The following is a 23597-nucleotide window of genomic DNA, read 5'->3' on the forward strand; positions in this document are numbered from 1 at the left end:
CTCCGACTCTGTTCTCCTTGCTCATGCCACCTGGCCGCACTGGCCTCCTTGTAGCCTCTCAGACACACCAGGTGCAGCAGCACCACAGGCCTTTAGCACATGCTGTTCACTCTTGTTGCTATGCTCATTGCCCAGATGTTCCTCACCTTCTTCCAGTCTTTTTTCAAATAATACCCTCTTAGTGAGGACATCTGCTATGTCTGAATGTTTGGGTCCCCCCAAAATATATATGTTGAAATCCTAACCGTGTGATAGTACGTGGAAGTGGGGCCTTTGGGAGGAGCTTAGGTCATGAGAGTGGAGCCTCGTAAATGGAATCAGTGCTCTTAAAAAAGAGGGATGTAAGGAGAAGTCTGCGACCCAGAAGAAACTCCTCACCCAACCCTACTGACACACTGATCTTGAACTTCCACCCTCCAGAACTGTGAGAAATAAATTTCTCTTGTTTATAAGTGACCCAGTTCCTGGTAATTTGTTATAGTAGCCCAAATGGACTAAGACAACATCATTAATCATCCCGTGTACAATTTTGGTAACCCCTCACCCTTAATACTCTGTATCTTCTTTCTCTGCTTTATTTTCTTCATTGCATTTCTCATTTTCTAATATCCTATAGTATTTATTCATTTTGTTTCCTGTCTCTCTCTTCCAACTAGGTTGTGAGCTCCTTGGCTTTGGCCTGTTATATTCCATGTTGTTCCATCAGTGTCAGCGGGGACCTCCTCCATCCACAGCCCTACAGCTTTTAGAACCAATGAGAAGTTCATTGGCTGGACTTTCTAAGACCTTGAGACTGACCTCTAGGGAAATCTGTGTCCTGCTCAAAGTATGAGTGAATGCATCTGTCTTAGCTCAGTACCCTGCCTTGACCCCATCCACATTTCCCAGCAGTTTGCATATATGCTCTATTAAAGCTTCCATTTTTTCTGTTTTACCTTCTTTTATAGTTTCCAATAGGTTTTGAGAAAAAGACTAGAAACAGAAATAATCTTTTTATCTACGGAATTTAACAGACATCTATATCTCTGTTTTAAAAGTATGTAAATGAATCTTCTTTATGACACTGAGTAAAAAATAGATAAATTTCTGGATACATTGTTGACTAAAACATAATATAGTGAATTGTTGTTCAGAATCACCTGGAAGGCTTGTTAAAAGGCAGATATCAGGTCCCACCCCCGCCAAGGTTCCTGACTCAGTGGGTCTGGGATGGGGCCCGAGAATTCACACAGGCCCAGTTGATGCTGATACTGGTGGTCTGGGGACCACATGTTGAAAAGCACTGTGATAATCAAAGGCTTTCATTTTAGTTATGTCTAGAATCCTCTAAGGATTGAAAACGGGGGTAGACATGATAAAACATTCTAAGAACTCATAAAATCTTTTAAAAATGATAGCAAACCTGCCATAACCAAAATGAACATGTACAATATTTTGGAGCTGTCAATGTCACAGAAAGATTCCCAGCCCCCTCCTGACTTCCTCAGGATCTGGATCTAGTCTTGGCCTTGCTGTGAACTAGCTCTGTAACCTAGTGCAAGTCATGTCTATAGTTTCCATGCCTGAAGAATGATGCTTTTGGACCATATGTCTTCATTACAATTATACGTATAGATGTGTATTTTCATGTGCTCTTTCAGACCCTTTTGTCTTTCACTAAACACAAGATTTTTTAAAAAGCATTTATGCTACAAGTGATAGTCAACTAATGAACACAAGACAAGTATCATGTAGGTAAACTTGAATTCTTTGGGGTAAATGCTGAATTTTTAGTGCTACTCCCCCAGAGCTGTCCTGCTTCCCACCTCTCCTTATAGACGAATGCCCGAGGAAACTAAAAATATGAAAGCGGAAAAGGGGTGTCTGGGCTGTGTGTTACCACTCTTCACTGGCTCCTGCTAACCTCTGGTTTAAGGGGAGTTCATACTTCCTGGTTCAAGGTTACTTTAAATTCTAACCCTTGGCTTCTGCCCTGAGAGCTTGTGCAGAGAAAATACCTGCTGTTCGTTCAGAGGGACTTCCCTGGGAAGCTCAGCCATCTTCCCCTGATGGCAGTCTCTCCATCTCTGTTCTGCCGGCATGGTGGGCCGCTGAAACTCCTGCCTTATCCATCTGGTTGGGTTATTTGGGCCTTTCCATCCTGCAGACTCTCTACAGAGTCCCGTGCCCACGCCTCCATGAACGCTCTAGTCTTCCCACCTTCCTTCTCCAACATAGGGTCACCTTGGAACATCTAGAGTCTTTCCTTGCCACTTGAAATCGGAAGTCTCATGGTAGATTCCCCTCTCCGCCCTTGGCCAACCCCTACTGTTGTTTGACTGCCGTCACCTTTCGTGCATGTTGGACACTTTAAGTATTCTCCTTCCAGAATTTGAAATAGAAATTGAAGGACACCCTCTCTCTTTTTAGCTTCTCCCTCAGCCTGTCATTGATATGTCCAGTGTGTTTCCCAACGGGAGTGGAGATTTATAGAGTGCAAACTCTGATTCACTCTCAGCAAGCCCTAGGCAGCATCCTCATCTTCACCTCTTGCCTCTCCTCCCCACATCAGCATAGTTTTTCCCCTTCCTGTTGAAACAAACTTACATATATTTGCCCATATGGCTAAGGGCAAATATAGCTCAGATACTCAGCCTTGTTTTTTATATGTAAATGGAAGTTTGGGGAATTTAAAGTAAAGAAAAAAATCTCTCTCCATGAAAGGTAGGCTGTCAAGACTATTATCTCTCTGTGTACTTTCAAAAAAACCTAGTATGAAACTCAAAATTGAGCAATGAATTCTTTGTTCTAGTCGGTAGCCACAATCTCCCCAAAGCAATGAATGGCATTGATTCATTGAGTGGAGGGAATTTGCTAGGCAACATAGTTTATGGGGAAGGAAAAATACCTTGTTTTAATATTTTTTGAAAATATTATCCCTGCTAGAGGCATAGGAAAGTATACCTGAAAAAGGGGAACAGCAAAATCCCAGTGAGGCAGTAATAGAAAGTTTTAACTGTGGCTAATGCCAGTGGGGAGGCCATGGAAGATAAAGAAAACATAAAATCAGGAGGAGGCAAATGCAGTGGATGAAAACTCTGAACATGGAATTCAGAATGGAATTTGTCCTCTTCTTGCCAAAAAAAAAAAAAAAAACCTCAGAAACCAGAAATCCGAGAAAATCTCCTCCAATACAGTGTTGAAAGAACATATGACACTTTGTGGAAGCAGTAGGTAGAAGGTACCATCAGTATGAAAAGCATCTCCCCAAGGAAACTGGAGTGCTTGAGCAATGAGTACTTTTATAGAGAGTCAATCATTAAGAACCTCCAAAATCAGATTGAAGCTTAGCAAAATGGAAACTTTGGGGGCCAAATGACATCCTTGACCTCTTATCTGACTATGCAACATATGAATATTTGCACACATGCAATGCAAAAAGGAAGTTGAGAGCATTTCATCATATCTAGTCTATGTATTCGAAGTTAATTCTGTATTTTCTCAGCCGATGCGTAATCTTTTAACATGTGTGCTTTCCAGTACCTTTGGGGCATAGCAGGCCTTCTCAGAAGAACCAGCTGGCATGTTTCTTGGAACTCTACAGGTATCCTTACGGATATGAAAGTAGCATGATGCCTCTGAAAGCAGGATTTTTATCTTGTTCATTCTTGGATCCCTAGTGCCTAACTTGGTGCTAATCAAATGGCAGGTACTTAGTAAATGCTCCAAGAAGAAATCACATCATTTGCAAGTCTGTGTAACAAATAACCTATCACATGTTAAAGGAATAAATTCATAGAATTTCAGCATTTAAAGAAACTTTAGGATTCATCTAGAGAATCCAGGTACCCCATTTTAGAGATAAGAAAACTGAGGCCCAGAGCAATTAGGAGACTTGCTCAAGACCTCTCAGGAGAGTAGTTACAGAATTAGAACTGGGACCCAAGTCCTTGATTTTTATTTTTATGCTCTTCACCTCATTGTTTTAAAATGTAGGTTTTATTATAATTTAGGAATGGCGAGACCAACAGATATGGAAACAACTGCCATTGTAAAGATAATTTGTTGTAGTCACAGATCTGAAGAGGAGGGGACATGCCATGGCATGGGAAGCCTGCCCCAAGAGGAGTTCCAGGGTTGGTCAGGAAGCAGAGGCAAAGTAACATGTGAAAGAGCATTTATTGTGGTTTCCACAAGAAAGAACAGGTAAGACAGAGTAAGTAGGCTTAGGATTGGCTGGTTTGAATAATTTCAGTGGGCCTGGGGCATGGGTGCTGTCCCTAGGTGTCTGGTACCTGGCTCTGGAGTGATTAAGAAGGTGGATAGTGGTGCAGAGTGTGAGACCCTATAGAGGAGGTATTTGGAGATACAGGCTTTGGACTGGCTGGTTTACATACAAAAGATGCCCTCCCAGGTGAGAGAGTACTTTTGTTTTCTATCTCTAGGAATTAGTCAACCCTAGGAGAGGCAGTACTTCCTGGGTCATCAAGGCACCAATGTCAAAGCATCAAAATATCAAAAGAAAAAGACCCACTTAACATATTCACCATGCTAAGATCATAAGTCTTCACTGCATTAAAAATTTAGCTTGGACTTGGTGGGTTTATCTTCCATCTCTTCAATACTGTGCAATAGAGTAATTAGAAAAAGAGGCTTCCACACGAGGTTCTTGAGGATTCTGGGTCCTCAAAGCTATGAGAAATGGCTTTTGGATCATAATCTAGACAATCTTTTCTGATTATTTATCTAAAACTAAAAGCAGGAAATGATTCATTTGATTTCTGCCAATGCTGGAGTGTTGCCACTTTCGACTCAGGAAGAGCCGGCTTCCCTTGGCAGTCCTCACTTGTAAGATGATGAATGAACTTCTATGTTTGGTGCGAGCTAAAATTTTATAGGGTCTAAAAAAGCAATTTATACATGCTTCAGGAGGTGGCTATATTTTTTTCTTTTTTAGATAGCTCTTAGTCACAGCAGGGCACTCAATATACATATATCACATCGAGAGGTCATTTTACAGGAGGAATGAAATTTGCCCTGTGTGTTGATAAACATGTCCTCAGCTTCCACAAGCCTTATGTATGCTCGGAAGGCAGCAAATAGGTATTAGCTGAATTCTGTATTTTCCCAGTTATTTTCACACTTCAAGAACCCATGACTCTCAATGGGATATTGTGAGAAAGAGAAATAGTCAGCCTAACAAAACATTCTCTTGGTTCCAAGAGTCAATGTTGTCATTCACAAACAAGTCAGGCCAATTCTCTTTTCTTGGAAATCTCAGGCATGGGTTGAATGGTCTTGCACGCTGCCAATAAGTCATCTAAGTTGTCAAGGGTCAGCGCTAACTCAGAGAACAGTGGCCATGGGCCAAACCAACCACTTACTGTAAGTGATGAACACTCTGCACACTTGCAACCCACCAAGCCTCCTCCATACTGCATCTTTGCTGAGAGTTTTTTTGGTTTATTTTTTCTCTCTCTCTTTGTGTGTGTGTATATATATATATACACATACACACAGACACACACACACATATGTATCTGGTTTGAAATATCTGATCAGTGGTCTCTCTTACTCAGCGAAACTTTAAGATACTCTCTAGATTGTTTTCTTGGTTTCTATCATGACAATCATTGTATCATCTTCTTTCCCTTTGCAATTCTGAATGCATGTCATTACAAAGCACTGTAAGAGAAGTATGGAGATAAAGAGCTGAAAACCAGTTCTGCCACACATTGACTGAGGGGCCTCAGGCAAGTCATTTCACCCCTCACATTATTTATCTGTAACATTAGCAATATAATATTTATCCTCTTTTAGAAAGATTATGTAATAAAATGAGAAAGGGCTTATGATTACTTTTACTGAAAACATAACCTATAAAATATGTACTTAGAGAAGTATTTGAATTTGCTCAAGGTTACTAAAAGTTCATCAAATGCATGTCCTTTTCCTTCTGGGCTCTCAACCATACTCCACTGCTTAGACTTCCTTAGAGTTAGCTGTGACCATACTACTCATTATTTAAGATAATACCAACTTATAACTAAGTTTTAGACAATGGACTATAAGAGAAAGTGTCATGGCTATTTTCAGGTCTTCCAATAAGAAGTTCCCCCGAAGACCCTCCAGCCTTTTTTCTCCAAGCCAACACTCTTGGAAGCCCTGGATCTAAGGTGGCAGAGTCACAAGATGGCAGGATCCTGGGTGTCTGAATCAGCACTGGGAGGAGAGACACCCTCCAATCAGAAATACCCATTTGCACTTTACATAAAGGAGAAATAAAATTTTATTGTGCTAACCAATTGGTATTTGGAGATTTCTCTATTACTTTACATAATAACACATTAATTAATATATAATAGTTTTTAAAATCCATGTGTAAAAAATCTTTTAAAATATAGCCAAAAAGATATGTTTTCAGTGTGTTTAGGTGGCAGCAATTGCAAGTTGATTTTATAATTTCAGACGTTACTTAAAAGGGAAAAACTTTTTAAAAAGTGGGATGCCAAAAAGAAAAAGGATCAACCTTCATAAAAAAAGAAAAGAAAAAAAAAAAGTGGGATGCCGTAAGGATAAAAGAAAATAACCTTCCTAATCTGGTTATTTTCTGGGCAGGTATGTTCTCATTTCACATTTAATCAACAAACGTAATGTGTGCATCTACCTGATACCAAGCATAGTTGCTAGCTGCTGAGACACAAAGATGAATAATATATCATCCCAAGGGACCTCAAAGAATCCAGAGCATATCGAGCATCATAGCACACAGTGATAAAGCCAGGTACTTTGGGAACACACAGAAAAGGGACTAAACCCAAATCAGGGCAATTTAGGTAACACTTTCTAGAGGGAGGGATGCCTGTACTAAGCTGTAAACAGAATAAGGTGGGGAAAAAAAGCATTAAAAGAAGCACAGGAATGATGTGTGCTGAGAAACAGTATGATGTGTGCTGAACAGTTAGCTATAGCCCCAGCCTAAAATTCCAGCCAAACTTTTAGACCCACAAATTTTATTTGTTTTTGTTTCTGCAGTGCTTAATACAATGCCTGGTATATAGTAAGTGTACAGCAAATTTTTGTCAAATAAATAATTTTAAATGGACATTTCTGCCAAGTGGTTATCCAGCCTCTTGCTAATACATCCCTTATAATAAGGGGCACCTTGTGAGACATTCCACTCCATCTCTCAGCAGCTCTGGCCACAGAAAAGTCTTCCTTGTGTTAAGCCAATCAGAAACCTAGTTGTACTAGAGAGTATATTTACATAAGGAAGCAGGGTCAGCAGCAGAGAGATGGTCTAAAAAGGTGAGGAATACAGGGATTCGACATGGGGAGAAGAGTGCAGAGCAAGAGGCTATACTTCCAGTTTGTTCGTTTTTTTGTTTTCTCCAGATCTTTATTGGAGTCTAATTGCTTTACACGGTTGTGCGACTTTCCACTGTACAACAGTGAACCAGCTGCTTTTATACACATATCCCTATATCACCTCCTTCTTGAGCCTCCCTCCCACCCTCCCTCTTCCACCTGTCTCGGTCATCACCAATCATCGAGTTGATCTCCCTGTGTTCCGCAGCAGCTTCCCACGAGCCATCTATTTTATATTTGGTGGTGTATAAATGTCAATGCTACTCTCTCATTTTGTCCCACCTTCTCCCTCCCCCACTACATGTGCAGGTCCACAGACTATTGAACTTGTGTGTGTGCACACACACCCATGCCTGCTACACACTCAACAGATACCTCGAGTCCTTAATCTCATTCATTCCTTATCACTGCTCACTGAGCTCTGCTCAAGTCAGACAATCTCTGTTTTACAGATAAGGAAACCAAAACTAAGCCCAGGATGACGCAGTAAGTGATACAAGCCAGGACCTGAAGCTATGTTTTCCCGCCCTATTCCGTGTGTTACTAGAGAGCCTTTTCCCCCCAGAGCATCTTAGATTATTGCTCCATGGGAAGCTTTGGACAGACACTGCTGCACTACATAGACTGCCTGATCAGGAGCTGAAGTGAGCAAGCTGTGAGCTCCATGGCTGATAAAGCTTGTCTTCCTCTGCCTGGTTATTTAACAAGGCAGGTCAGCACCTTAACTCAAGTGTGAGTAATGGTAGAATTCAGGCACCACAGCAAGGCCAACAGGAGAGGCAGTTTTGGAAAGGAGTGTATTGAAAGGTCTCTGGGTGCAAGAGGCTGGTTACTGAGGGCTTAGAAAGTAATTTTATTACAACAGCCATGAGACAGGGTTTATTCCTGGCAAGATCAGGAAGGCCAATTCGATGTGGTCTCTTAAAGCATCTCAAATTTGACACTTCCAAGGACCAGAACGAGGACTGGCCAGTCAAGTCGTGAGAGAGGAGGCAGTGGGGCAGGGAGCCAGCGGGTTCCGACTCTTGTACTCCCTAAAACCTCCTGGAGCCCTAGTCCCTCTGCTCACCTTCCTTGCTGCTCCTCCAGTGTGTCCTTCCATATGGCATAAAATCTCACCCCATTTCACAGTCCCTCAGTACCTGCTGGCTGAGAAAACATAGTCAGAGTTAAGAAACATGGGGTTGCCCAGATATTCTGGAAGAAGAAAATCCCTGGCTGTGCTACCATCCCTAAGCAATACCTTTCACACTGAGAGTGGAAGCACAGTGTGTCTGAGAATGCACAGCCCAGCAATCACAAAACAATGAAAGAGGATCAGATACATAACTGTGATAAGCCCTCATACTTGCAAAGTGTTCTCAAGTTCCCAGCGACTTCTGTATTCACTATTAATAGGAACTTTAAAACATGCAGTAAACAGAACAAGTGTTATTCTAGCCTTTATATAGATGAATAAACTGAGGCTGGAGAAATTAAATGACATGCATTTTTTATCAATATTGCTTTACTTTTATGACATGTTATGGCTTGAATTGTATCCTCCAAAAAAGACATATTGAAGTCCTAACCCTCAATATCTCAGAATATGGCCTTATTGGGAAACATGGTCATTACAGATGTAATTAAAGTAAGATTAGGTCACTAGAATAGAATGGGTGTGTAATCCAATATAACCGGGGTCCTCATGAAAAGAATGCCATGTAAAGAAACAGGGACACACAGGGAGAAGATGGCCATGTGAAGACAGAGGCAGAGACTGGTGTGATGCTGCCACAGCAAGTGAATGCCGGGGCCACCAGAATCTGGAAGAGGCAAGGTATGATCTTATGCTAGAGGCTTCACAGAGGGCATGGTCCTGCCAACATCTTGATTTCAGACTTCTGGCCTCCAGAACGCAGGAGAAGGAGCCAGAAGAGATAAGGCCATGGATACCAAGAGGAGATTCTCAATATTTCCAAATAATAGCATATCTTTAGTCAGAGAAGGTGAAAGACTGAAAAATCTGACCTTAACGCTCACTGAGTGGTTGGGAGTTTGATGATCACCTTTGCAAGGGGACTTTTCATGGAGTGAGAAAACAGCTTGCCTCGTTGGAAGCAGTAGAGACACTCAATAATCATTGACTCCTCTTTCAAGAAGTCTGCCTGTGAAGAGAGAGAGAGAGCGATCAGAAGGAAGATGGAGAGAAAAGGTGGGAGGCATCTAAAAAACAGGTGGAATTTGAAAGTATATTCTAAGGGGGGAGAATCACTGGGAAGAGATTCAGGAGGAGAAAGCACAGTACCTTCCAGGAGAAGAAGAGAGAGAGGGTGGTTTCCAGAAGAGAGGCAGGGTCAGGACCAACTTCATGAGCATATGACCTGTACAGTTCAGAAGGGCCCCGTGCTTTGTTTAAAGCGCTGAAGCTGCTGTCTTTAAATTCTTAATAATTTTATCTTTGGTTCTCTGTTTTGCAAGTGGAGCATATGCTGGGGGTGTGAAGCCTTGGCAAACAAGCTGGTCCACCTCCCTGGGATGGGTTCTTAGCTGCCTGCTGGGGTCCTGAGTGCTTCCCAGCATTCCCCGGCCCCCACCCCGCAAGGCAGGGACGGGGTTGTGTTGGCAGGGGGAAGCCCTGATCACCACCGCCATCACCCTATCATCTCAGTGGGGTCCTGACCCACAGCCTCTTGGGCAGGGCAAGGTGGTGGCCAGCTCTGACCCAGGCTGGCAGCGCCAGAGCTTTCTCGATGGACAACACGTGAAGGACACTCATGCACCACCAACCCAGGTGCTGAGTGCATTCCATCCTGGAGGTATCATCAGCTCCACACGGGAGTTGCCTGTCCATCGTGGATTGAGGCAGTGGGCCAGAGGGAGAGACTGACTTCCCTGCCTGGGATTTTTATTTTCCCCCAAGCCCAGCAAAGTCTGTCCCCAGTCCTGAGTGAAGGCATTAGCTTTGGCAGGAAGAAGAACATTTTTGTTCTAGGATGGGAAGGACAAAGGGATTGGTGCTATCGTTTGCAAGATAAGAAATGCACACCTGAGACTCTAGCTTGTCTCACAGGTACAGCAGGTATAAAGCCAGGACAAAGGCTGAAGTGGGGATTTGAGTGGAAGCAAGTCCCCAAAATTGGATGGGGTCTCTTTTTGATTGAAGTATAGTTGATATACAATATTATAAAACTTACAGGTGTACAATACAGTGATTCACAATTTTTTAAAGTTTTATTCCATTCATAGTTATTTTAAAATATTTGCTAGATTTCCCATGTTGTTCAATATATCCCCATAGCTTATTTTATACCTAATAGCTTGTACCTCTTAATCGCCTACCCTATGTTGCCCCTCCTCCTTCCCTCTCCCCACTGGTAACCACTAGTTTGTTCTCTATATCTATGAGTCTGCTTCTTTTTTGTTATATTTACTAATTTGTTGTATTTTTTAGATTCCACAGGTAAGTGACATCACACAGTATTTGTCTTTCTCTGTCTGACTTATTTCACTTAGCATAATGCCCTCCAAATCCAACCATGCTGCTGCAAATGGAAGAGTAACATTCCATTGTATACATGTACCACATCTTCTTTATCCATTCACCTGTTGATGGACACTTAGGTAGTTTCCATGCCTTGGCAAATGTAAATAATGCTGTTATGAACACTGGGGGCACCTGTATCTTTTTGAATTAGTGTTTTGGTTGGTTTTTTTTTTTTTTTGGATATATTGCTGGGTCATATAGTAGTAGAAGTTGAATTGCTGGGTCATATAGTAGAATTGCTGGGTCATATAGTAGTTCTATGCTCAGTTTTTTGAGAAATCTCTTTACTGTTTTCCACAGTGGCTGCACCAATTTATATTCGCACCAACAGTGTATGAGGATTCCCTTTTCTCCACATCCTCACCAGCATTTGGTGTTTGTGTTCTTTTTGATGATAGCCATTCTGACAGGTGTGAGATGATATCTCATTTGCATTTTGGGGTGGGGTCTGAGGTGAGAGGTCAGAGCAGTGCAGAGGAAGCTGCTGCATCTAAGCCAGTTGTGACTCATAGTGTAAACACCTGAATCAATGGATGAAAAGGCCACTTCCGGAAAACGACATCGCTTACCTTGTCTCTTCACCACGCTCCTCGGGGCAGCTTTCCTGCTAGTGTCACATTCTCAACAATGCCAGAAACTTACTTTCAGTGTTTACAGGGATCAAGTTTTTTTTTTCTCTGAATGCTTCAAAGAGTATTTGAAAATAATGAATCCTAATGTACGCTGGGTTTCCCTCCCTCGTATATCAGAGGTTCCATAAATACCCCGTGGGTTTGTTGACAGATTGATTGATCCTGGATTTCCATGGGCTGAGCTCCCCCTTCATATCTCCCATGGCAAGCGCCTGACCTGCAGCCCCAGGAGGTGGAGAGTACAGGCTCCGCTCCTGCCTGCTCTGAGCGAGGAGGAGAAAGCTTATGTAGCTTAGAATCCGCGTTCTGCAGCCAAATTCTCCTAATCCCCTGCCCCCCGCTTTGCCCAGTGGACCCCTCTATGAGATCACTAAACTGCCTTCTGTCGGCACTCCTTGAGTTATGATTCCCTCTGCGGTCATTTGCAGGAGTGGAGGACATTCATGGACACAGGGGGATTCTCGCTTCAAATAAAGCATATCTTCTCTCAGTTAGAAATGGAAAGAAAGAAAGGGGAGCTTACGTGTGAGGGGACTTCATGGCAGCAGCTCAAGTCTTAAAGTGCCAGCCCCCAGCTCGGAGGATGAGTCATGCTTACTGAGCTCAGGAGCTGAACAGACTCCAGCACCTTCCCCGTGGGCTGCCCCTCTGTCTTAATTAAAGTCGCCTCTGTTCCCACATTGATGGAGCGAAGGGGCCACTTGTTGGAGCTGGCCAGGAGGGTGCGCACCGGGCAAATGACAACCCAATTACAGGCGCCCTAGGCTTGAAATGGGAGCTGGACCCAGGCTCTGAAGCTGTACCTCCTTCTGCTGGCACCTGCCTTTTCCCTTCTCCGTCTTTCCCTTGCTTCTTCGTGCCAAGAATTAAGTCTTTCCTAAGTCAGGCTTGGCTAGGGAGGTCCTGACATGAAGTCACGTTCAACAACCTTCCCAGGGCACTCCTGGTGTGAGAGTTGCCTCATGAAGAAACCTTCGATGATAAGTTAATCCTATTGACAGACGGCCAGGAAATTGGTCAGACCTACAACAGTTCTTAGGCTCACTGCACTGGAAGCTCTGGCTGTGTTCTCTTCTAAACGGGGAACTCTCAGAGACCAAAGAGATCTTGGAAGAAGTGCTGTGTTTTGTTTAGAATAATTGAAATACAGAGAGGTCATATGACTGGCCAAAGTCACACAGCAAGCAACTAACTGTCTAGGTTCAATTTCAGGTACATTTGATTCCAAAAGCGGGCTCTTTTCATTAGACCTGAGTCTCAGAGCTGCCTCCTAAAAGATGCTTCAGGGATTCCAAAAACAGTAAAGTGTTTTCCACCAAAAAATAAAAGATTTGTTATTTTAAAATGTTTTTAATGTATGTTTTTAAATTTAGTCACAAATAGTGCATCTCCTGTATCTGTTTTTTAAATTGATATTCCTTACCAGATTCCTTTTCAAAGAAGTTTGAACGATACTACACTGAACCCAGACATCCAGTGTGCTTGATGAAAATGAAGTGAACTATTATTTTAGAATCAATAGATTGACTTAGAATTGGCCAACAACGTAGCAAAATATAAGAAATGCACGATTGGTCAAGGTACAAGAACTGGGAATGTGTCCCACCCGGAAGTGGAGGGAAAATGTGCCCCCCAGGCACCCCCCACCAGGCTCTAAGGTCTCACAACCTTAGGTAGAAGAGAGGCTCTTCCCCCAAGGTCACACCCCTTCCTCAGAAACAGTTCCCAGCCAATCACTAGTCTATGCAAGACCCCAGCAGCCTCAAAGGAACAACTCTGGAGCTGTCCCACCTCCAGACACCTTGTGGGACTAGCTCAGACCTTTGCTGCAACTGCATCTCAGCCCAACTTCTCCTGCTCAGTTCCCCCTCTCCCTCTCCGTTATACTCCCTGGGAAACAACCTGCATGCAAACCATGGGGTTTCAGAGTATGTGTGTTTGAGATATTTTATAATTAAAATATGTAATTTTTAAGAATATTCATTTACTTCCAAGCTGGATCCCAGCATAGGATCAGTAGCCTATAAAACACATATCTGATTTTTGGTCCTGCCATTGACACAGTGCCCATCACCTCTTGTCATCCCTGTATTTTCCAGATTATGAAATATGTAGAATTACAAGTTGGATATATGTAAGTGTCCCTGTGAAAGAGATTGCTCTTTCCCTCCTATATCTGTCCTACCTTTCTTCCTTTCTTCCTTAGAAATAGAAACCCTGGTAGTTACTGAATACAAGGCTGCCTGGAAGAGATGTATTTTCTACCACTCCTCACAGCTAACTGTGGCCATGTGACCAACTTTTGGACGTTGGGATGTGTGTAGCTTCCTGGAAGTGTTTCCAGGATGAAGTAACAACCCCTTCTTTGTCCTTCCTCTTTCCTGTTGGTGGAAATGAGGAAATGGAGGCTGGAGCTGATGTTGCCATCTTGGACAATAAGACAGCAACCTAAGTCTTGTGAAGTGGCAAGACAGAGAATCCCGGCACCAGGTAATTATGGTGCAGGAGCCTGGACCGAATTATCTGTTTACCCAAACAAGAAAGACTGGTCTATCTTCATAGAATCACCATATTTAACAAATATGAAGTCATCTATCACATGCAGAAGAACCTAATCATAAAAAAAATAATCACTAAAAATACCACCATTTCCAGATTGGGCCACACTTAATTTATTTCTGAGATGACACAGCTTTAATTTTAAAACCTCCAAAGAGGTAGGAATACAAATACACCTAAGTAAGGCACTTAATCATCATAAAGTATACTTCCTTCATGGATTCCAATGAAACAGAATTGGAGGAGGTCATCACACATTCACCTGAATGATGATTTGTTTGCCTCTGGGTATACGGAATGTAGAAGTGTAGAAATTAATAAAACAGTTTGTATTGTTATCTTGATTCATTACTTATTTTTACTTTACGGACCAATTTTTCATACCAAATCATAAAATTCTTTAGAATATAGTAAGATAAGGTTTTGTACATGATGAGTGTTTAGGAAATACTTTTAGATTACTTATAAAAGTTCTTGTTATTTTGCAGAGTTCAATATTTAATATGTAAACCTGGAAATTTTTTCATAAATGTCTATCTCAAAGAATGGAGCAATTTAGTCAGGTGATTCAAATCAAAAATTACTCATTTGGGTTAAGAGAAAGATAGTGATTCTGAATTTTAGCAACATCACACTACTTTGTAATTTCTCCTCATCTCCCCATCACCTTTGGCCAGAGAGTAAGAAAAGAAGTAAGATTTAGCTTTCAAGTGGAGATTGCAGAGTGAACAAACATTTAGCACCACTTCATCTGAAAACCTCACTAAAAGAACAATAAAGGAATGTTTAAAGGCATAGAACACAAGGACAAAGAGAATTGGAAAGGAATAGCCACAGAATTTGGGGAGGTAGGAAACAGAAGGATGAGTAATAATTGACCTAGAAGACACCAGAGAGATGCAAGCTAGTCAACTTACACCATGGTACCTCTATAAGGGTCAGCAATTAGCATCCTCAGGAGCCCATGGAGATGAGCATAAATGTGGAGGTGAAATGGGTACATAGATTGAAAACCTTTTTACAAAGTCATTGGCTTTCCATATCCTCTCCACTAGTCCAACTCTGGGAGTAAATGCAGGTTTATTCTCTAGGAAAGATAAGACAGAAGGTATATGGACCAGGGGACACCACACAAAGTTTAGATATAGTACTCTGAAAACAAGATTACATGAAAATTTACATTCTAATCATTCTCTTAGGCTCTCAGGTCTCTAGAAACCAGGACTTTATCTCCCACACAGGACACTAAAAGATTACCCTCAAGGAAATCTGACCAGCCCAGGAAAAATTATCTCAAGATACTCACGTCAGAGATTCCCCCTGTGAAAAGCCGAGCTATGGCACTTGATAATGAGGACCAGGGTCAAGTACCCAGCACATGTCTCAGACAAATCCAAACATGAATCAGCTATCAGACTTCTCAAGTGGGATTCTTGAAGCTGGAAGACAATGAGGAAATTTCTTCAAATTACTCAGGGAAAGTGATCTCCAACTGTGATGGTAAATTTATGTGTCAACTGGACTGGACTGTATGATGTCCAGATAATTGGCCAAACACCTTTCTGAGTGTTTCTGTGAGGGTTTTTTTAGACAAAATTAACATTTAAATTGGTAGACTGAGTAAAGCAGATTGCTCTTCCCTACGTGGGTGGGCCTCATCCGATCAGTTGAAGACCTGAATAGAACCAAAATGCTGCCCTCTCCTGAGTAAGAGAGAATTATTCCTGCTTGACTTCCTTTGAACTGGGATGTTGGCTCTTTTGCTGCCTTTAGACTCAGACTGAAACATAGACTCCTCCTGAATTTTGAGCTTGCTGGCATTTAGACAGGAACTATATCACTGGATCTTCTGCTTCTCAGGCTTTTGTACTCAGAGTAGAACTAAACCATTGGTTTTCCTGGGCCTCCAGCTTGCCAACTCCTGCTGCAGATCTTGGAACTTGCCAACCTCCATAACTGCATAAGCCAATTTCTTATAATAGATCTATCATTAATCTATCTATCTGAATATCTTATTGGTTCTCCTTCTCTCAAAAACTCTAATACTTCTACTTAGGCAGTGAAGTATTAATTCAACATGAACAGAGCATAATGACTTGTCAGATCCCCAAAAAAAGTTACCTCCTTTTCTCCTTTTCTCAAAAACCTAGAAAAGCAAGGCCTACACCAAGGAGACTGAGCCAAAAAAAGTGGCCATCATGAATATGGGAAACAGAGACTCCAACACAAGAGACAAGGGTATCCCTAGGATGACAACTTAAGAGGGTCCAGATTGCAGTTCTAGAAAGAAACCAGTCCACTAATCTAAAGGCTCCAACAAAGATGTCTCCCAGGTGATAGAAATTGAATGCTATATTTTTATTATGTTGAGGGAAGATTCAACAAATTGGGAGGGATTTGAGGAACATTAGTAATAAGTATATTTTAAAAACAAACTAATCAATCAAACCAACAGATAAAGTTTCTGCAGTAGAAAGAAAGTATTTATAATATGCCAAATGGCTCAACTGTTACAAATACTGAATTTTGTTTTAACTAAAATTATGGTATAACTTTAGACCATGAAATTACGAACATTCAAACATTTTTGACCAAGAACAGTAGCAACTTCATAGTTGCTAATAAAACCTAATGTAATGGAAAGTTGCGAGTGGGAGATGGCAGCAGTATACGTGTTGACCAAGGGGAGGCATGAAAGAGAGCTATGTCCCGTCTTCCATCGTAGGAAATCAATCAGTAAGGCCTGAAACTGACAAATCCAGTAACAGTAAGGTAAGTATGTTATCTAGATAGATGGAGGCAAATATCCAAAGGAACAACTAAAATGGTGAGAGCTACTTTGAGAGTGAGTTCCCGTGGACACGTAGTGGGGAATTACACTATTCTTGTCCTAGTGAGCAATGTGCATCTTCAAACTACATTGTTATATAACTGTAATCAAAATAAAAATTAAATTTAGGACTTCCTAGGTGGCGCAATGGTTAAGAATCCGCCTGCCAATGCAGAGGACATGGGTTCGATCCCTGCTCCAGGAAGATCCCACATGCTGCAGAGCAACTAAGCCCATGTGCCACAACTATTGAGCCCGTGTTCCACAACTACTGAAGCCCACACACCTAGAGCCTGTGCTCCACAACAAGAGAAGTCACTATAATGAGGAGGCCATGCACAACAACCAAGAGTAGCCTAAGCTCACCATAACTAGAGAAAGCCCATGTGCAGCAATGAAGACCCAACACAGCCAATAAATAAATAAATAAATTTATTTTAAAAAATAATAATAAAAATTAATTTAAAGCCAAAAAAATTACTAAAACCTGGAATCAGTCTAAAATAAGACCCTAGTTTCTAATGCTATAACCAAGCTGTTAGAGCTATTATGGTTGGTAGATCCAAAGAGAGTTAAATTTAACAGATCTCAGATTAGCCAGAGAATCAACTAGATGGATTCATACCCATTTCTTCTCATGACCCTTTGCTGTACGTTCAAAAATATCTTGCTTATGAAGGGGCACATGTTTATATATCCAAGCAGACCTTTCACCAAGAAGTATAAATAGTTTGTGGTAGTTGAAGGAAACATTCATAGTTAATAATTAATTAAGTCAAAATGAAAACCTGCGCTAGACTAAACAATGATGGAGAATGCTAAAGGATAAGTGAAAACAAATCGTAATTCTACAAAAGCATGTTTTCCTGTATATTTTGTTTTAAATTGGGTGTCCTACTTAAATATATATTTTTTGTGCTAAAGTTCTAATGTTTATACCTAGTTCTCTTAATAAGTTTTCTTTTCTTTAAATAAAAAGCACAGTTGAGTGTGGAAGCAGTCTTATTTACTTCTGCATTGACCAACATTCTGGTATTCCCATGGGTTTATATTACAGAACAATAACTAGTGACCCATCTAACACAAGAGAGTTTACCCAAATTACATGCAAAATATCCAGCAAAAAATGTTTCATATTAAATGAACTAACAAATACAAACCTACAAAGTATGGAAAATGCTATCAACACAGATGTGCCTTGGTAATTGCAATGTGATGGTTAACCTGTCTACAAGAAATAGTTTTATTTTGAGGAGAAAACTTTCAGTGGAACAGAAGAGGCTGAAGCCAGGCTGTAGAAGGTCAAAGAATATGTAGGATATGACAAGTATAGATCCCAAATGTAGATAACTCTTTAAGAAATTTTACCATAATGAGATAAGCAAATAAGATAGTATAAGGAAGATATGGGTCGAGAAAGTTTGTTTTTCTGTTTTTATTTTAAGGTGAATTTTTTTTTTGGATGCATGTGGAAGCTCACAAAGATCTGTTTATATTTTAAAATGAATTTTCTTTTGAATGCATTTGAAAGCTCATAAAGATGATCCAAAAGAAAAAGAGTGATTCAACATATATTGGGAGGAAAAAAGGGAGAGTGATAAGGAAGGGAGAGAGAGAGCAAGAGGCGAAGGATGGGTGGAGTTATGAGCATTTACGCCAGATGTTGCTAGTTATCTGTGTTCCAGATGAGGAAACTGAGGTTGAGAGAGACCAGACAGTACCAGAAACATGGTTCAAAATTCAATCTGCATTCTAGTGGATCACACTCATGAATCCCATTCTCTGAACCTCACAGGTAACAATTACCCAGATTGACATTCAGTTCTTTTGGGAGTGAAGGAAAATTTCAAAAAGATCCCTGTACCACTTTTCAGTTTTCCAACTAACCCATTCCTAAAAAGCTGGATTTGGGTAAGAGAGGAGTTAGGTCAGAACTGACCATCAGTGCATACAAAAGGATATAAAAACAAGATGAGTGTGTAGGGAAAGCTCCTGCCAGCCCTTCAAGCATCTCACATCTTCAGAGTGAGAATGCACACATTTACTCAGCATAGCGGAGCCCCTTGGTATAGGTTACGGTCTTACAATGAAGAGGAAGTCAGCACAGACAAAAACTATTAATGCATCCGGCAGACTCATTTACTTCTGCATTTCTGAGTTGTTTCTTGGTCTCTGCTAAGGTGCCCCTGAGACATCTCAACCAACACAATGAAAGGTGAAACTACACACAGCAGATTTGTTAAACCAGGCTCACACATTCAGAAGGAAATATCACTCTCAAATAGCATTGCCATTAGCAAACAATATAATATTTATTAAGCACTCTACTGCCTGGAATACCCTCTTGTAACCAGTAAAGATTAGGAGTTAAAGGCCATAGGAAACATGAATTTTCCTTATATAAATGCAGACAGGGAGTTCTTTATAATCTTGCATAAGCTGAAGTCATGCATGCTCTCTTAGAGAGAGATCATTTTTCCACATCACCTCACACCCAGTCATTCAAGTTCCAAGGGCCCTTGGCAGATGTCATTCCGACACTCCTATCCCTCAGGTCTTCCTCCAAGTCTAAGTACCACTCCTCTTTCGGGAAGTGAAAACAGAAGTCAGTGAAGTTGAGGTTCTTCGTGGATGCGTATGTGGAAGGTTCTATTCCCAGTACCTCCAGAGACAGCTGTTAGCCCTGCTTGGCATATGGGAGGTGCCTAATAAGTGCTTGTTGAGGTCATGGACAATGATCGAGTGAACAAATGGATGGAGAGTGTAGCATTGTGACTGGAGTGGTGATGAATGCAGAGGAAAGATAACTGAAATAGAAATCAGGAGACCCGGGTTCTAGCCACATCAACTCAGTAAAATCAAGACATTTATATTTAACTTCTTTTTGAGATCTAATCATAAAGTAGGTCAGATGTATGTGGCACAGACACGTAGGACATACTTGTAGCAGTGTATGAAGCACACTCTACTCCCCAGATGCCTTCAATAAATGACTGGTGATGGATGATAAAAATGCTCCAGGGGACTTCCCTGGTGGCGCAGTGGTAAAGAATCTGCCTGCCAATGCAGAGGACACGGGTTCCATCGCTGGTTTGGGAAGATCCCACATGCCATGGAGCAACTATGCCCGTGCACCACAACTACGGACAGAGCCTGCGCTCTAAAGCCTGAGAGCCACAACTACTGAGCCCAAGTGCTTCAACTACTGAAGCCCGGGCGCCTAGCGCCTGTGCTCCCCAACAAGAAAAGCCACCACAATGAGAAGCCCGCGTACTACAACAAGAAGTAACCCCCTGCTCACCGCAACTAGAGAAAGCCTGAGCGCAGCAACAAAGACCCAACACACCCCAAAATAAACTAATTAATTAATTAATTTAAAATAAATAAATAAAGTTAGTTGGTTAAAAAAAAAAATGCCCCAGCGCCCTCAACCCTCAAATGAGGTAAATCGTAACTGCCAAATCCACTTATGTGTTTCTAACCAGCATCCACCTAGATGTCCAAAGCCTTCTCTTGCGCTTCCAATTATATGTCCCCCACACTGTGGACACCCCCACTTGCATGTCTCCCAGGCAGTTTAAACTTTACCTCCAAAATTAAATTCATTCTCTTCCTCTCTCTCTTCATATTTTCAGTCTTAACTACTGGATGCGCCATTCACTCCCCCATCCAAGTCAGAGAATCAGGATTCATTGTTTCCCTTTCACTCACCTTGTGCTCTTTCTTTTCATTCTTTGAATGCTCCTGATTTTACCTCTTACACCTTCTCTAAATTAGTCCCTCTTTCTCCATATTTACTACCAGCGACCCAAGCTTGTCTTCCCTGGATTACTGCAGTGCACTCCTAACTTCCCATTCCTACCCTCCACCCACCCTTGGCACTGTATTTCTACCTGCTTCAGTGGTTCCTGCCTCCATACAGGGTAAAGTTCCTGCTCTCTTTGCCGTTCTTCAAGCCCTCTGTGAGCCTGCTTACTGGCCTCATCACTATCCACTCCACCACAATTTATGCTCCAGTAAATACTAAATGGCTTGTTTTTCTCTGTCCCACTTGTGGTTTTGCTTAAATATTTTGATTTTGTTTTCTTTGCTGGAATACTTTCCCATCCTTCTTCACCTGAATATGTCTTCAGGATTCAGAGCATTCATTTTTCCCCTGGGTAAGACCTTCTTAACCGGGACCCAAGGCTGTACTGGGTTGCCTTTCCTCTGTGTTCATAACATTTTAAGCATCATATCGAAATTATCTTTCTCCTCAAACTGACCATAAACTCTTTGAGGCTAGAGACCATGGTGTGCTTATGTTAATATTCAAAGCACCTATCCCCTGCACTCAGCACATCATAGGGACCCAATAAATATTTCTGGAGTAGTAATGAACTTTGTCTAGCCATGTCATAAAAATACTGTAGTTGTCCAACAAGGGGTAGGCTTTATCCCACAGGCTGTGGGAAGTCAATGGCAGATCCAAGCGGAGTTTCAAGAAGTCATTTTGGTAGCAAGGTGGTGGATTTAAGGGACGGAAACTGTCGTGGAGATGGCATTTTATTCTACCTGTTTTCCATTTTATGACTATGATCACAATGTATAATTTTGTATTTCTTTGTCTTTATTTTCTTTTAACTTCTGCCTCCCTGTGGCAAGTAAATTCCATGTCTGTGCACAGACTACCCAGTGCACAGCACAATGCCTGCTACGATTGCTGGGGCAGGCCTTGGGAGTAAAGCAAAAGGTATCTAAAATAACCGACATTTCTATCTTGGATGAATGACAATGGACCATAAAACCATTCATGACTGCCTACAATATATTGTAAAATGCATCAAAAATAATACTATTAATGGATCAAGATCTATCAGGGAAGGAGGAAATAGATGCATAGAAACCTAATAAAGCTAGCAGAGCAAATAGTTAATGATAGAATATACCTACCACAGATACATTGGTATTCCCTGTAAAATTCTTTGAACTCTTTCATATGTCTGCAAATTTTCATAATAGATGTGGGGGATAAAAAAGCATTCATGATAAATGTTGACTGTGCCCAAATAGAAATGAATGATAAGGAGGAACAAGCTCAGAAATGATTCATTTTCTCTTCTAGTGCTAGAAACATTGTCTACTCCTGCCTCACTCCACAACCCCAGCTACCTCTTCACTACAGATGGCCAATGAACCATGTGTATCTACATGCCATTGGTGACCCCACCTTTCTCAGCTTCAGATCCAAATGCTCAGTGAACCAAGGAAGTCTATTTCCGATCACATCACTAATCCAGAGTTTATTGTATGTGCAAAGCAAGGCAGAAAGCTTGTCCCTGTTGAATCTTCTTGTTATTCTTGAGACAGGAAGTTGAGCTTCCCCACCTGCAAATGAAACTAGAAACCTCTTTTCCCCATCCCCAAGAGAAATGGTTAAAAAAAAAAAAAAAAAAAAGGATTTCAAATGGAAGAACTCTTTTCCAAATACACAGAATACTTTTCCTCTTTCTTAGTACATGGCAAGAGCATCAACTTTCTCCAAAAACACTGAAAAGCTACCTGGGAAAACTTCATGACGGCTCATTAAGAGAACAATCACATCAATTGTCAAAAGAGGTTGTTATGTTTTGTTTTCCAGTCTTCTTGATAGTTTGAATTTTTTAAGAGTTTTCTTCCAAAAACACAACCTGTCAATGTACCTATTCTCCAGGCTCTGAAACATGGGGGCTTCTCTTAACTTTGCAAAGAGAAGGCAGTTGTTTGCCTGGCCCAAGGTGTACACTGACTCTTTCATGCAAATACATCTTTCTACTCCTGTGGCCAAGTACCTTTCTGTTATTGGTGCATGTTTGTTCAAGTGGTGAGGAAATATTAAATATCACACATTCTCAGCGGAGACCGGACAGTAATTATCAACAGATGGCAGCAGTAGGGGACTGAGAGAGCAAAAGAGTCCTCCCTGCAGGAGGGCTTGTGCCAATCCCCAGGCGACTCATTGGTCACAGACCTGGGTAGAAAAGATGAAGTTAACTAGTGATCCCTCTCCCCACTTTTTACATTATCTTAACCTTTCCTAGGTATTCATCTTAAGTGACTATTCTAGGCTCCCTCAGAAGGGGCAGAAGATTTAACAATGTGCTGGGATCACTTAGCTATCCTCTGGAGAAGGGAAGCACCATCAGGAGGATTTTGAGTGTTTCAGAAAATGCACAGAACACGACTTACAAACCGATATGTCTATTCAACAAGTCCCTATTGAAAGGCTGCTCTGTTCCACATGCCTGCCAGACAAGTAATTAGAAATTTAGAGGTAAAAATATGTAAACCTGGTCCTTGAGGAATTAATATTTAATGAGGGAAACAATTACTTACAATACAATATACTAATCGCAGCCATTGAAATATAGGTACTAGGTATAGTGTCATGAAAAAATTTTTCCATGATTAACTCTCTGGAACAGAAGTTGTGGGGGGTATGGGAAGTATGTCAAGAAAGGCTTCAGTGCAGACATAGAGAATGGACTTGAGGACACAGTGGGGGTGGGGAGCAGGTTGGGGAAGGGGAAGCAGGGACAAAGTGAGAGAGTAACATTGACATATATACACTATCAAATGTAAAATCGATAGCTAGTGGGAAGCTGCTGCATAACACAGGGAGATCAACTCGATGATGGGTGATGACTTAGAGGGATGGGGTAGGGAGCGTGGGAGGGAAACTCAA

Source organism: Hippopotamus amphibius, chromosome 13, assembly GCF_030028045.1.
Source record: "Hippopotamus amphibius kiboko isolate mHipAmp2 chromosome 13, mHipAmp2.hap2, whole genome shotgun sequence".
NCBI classification, from domain to species: Eukaryota; Metazoa; Chordata; class Mammalia; order Artiodactyla; family Hippopotamidae; genus Hippopotamus; species Hippopotamus amphibius.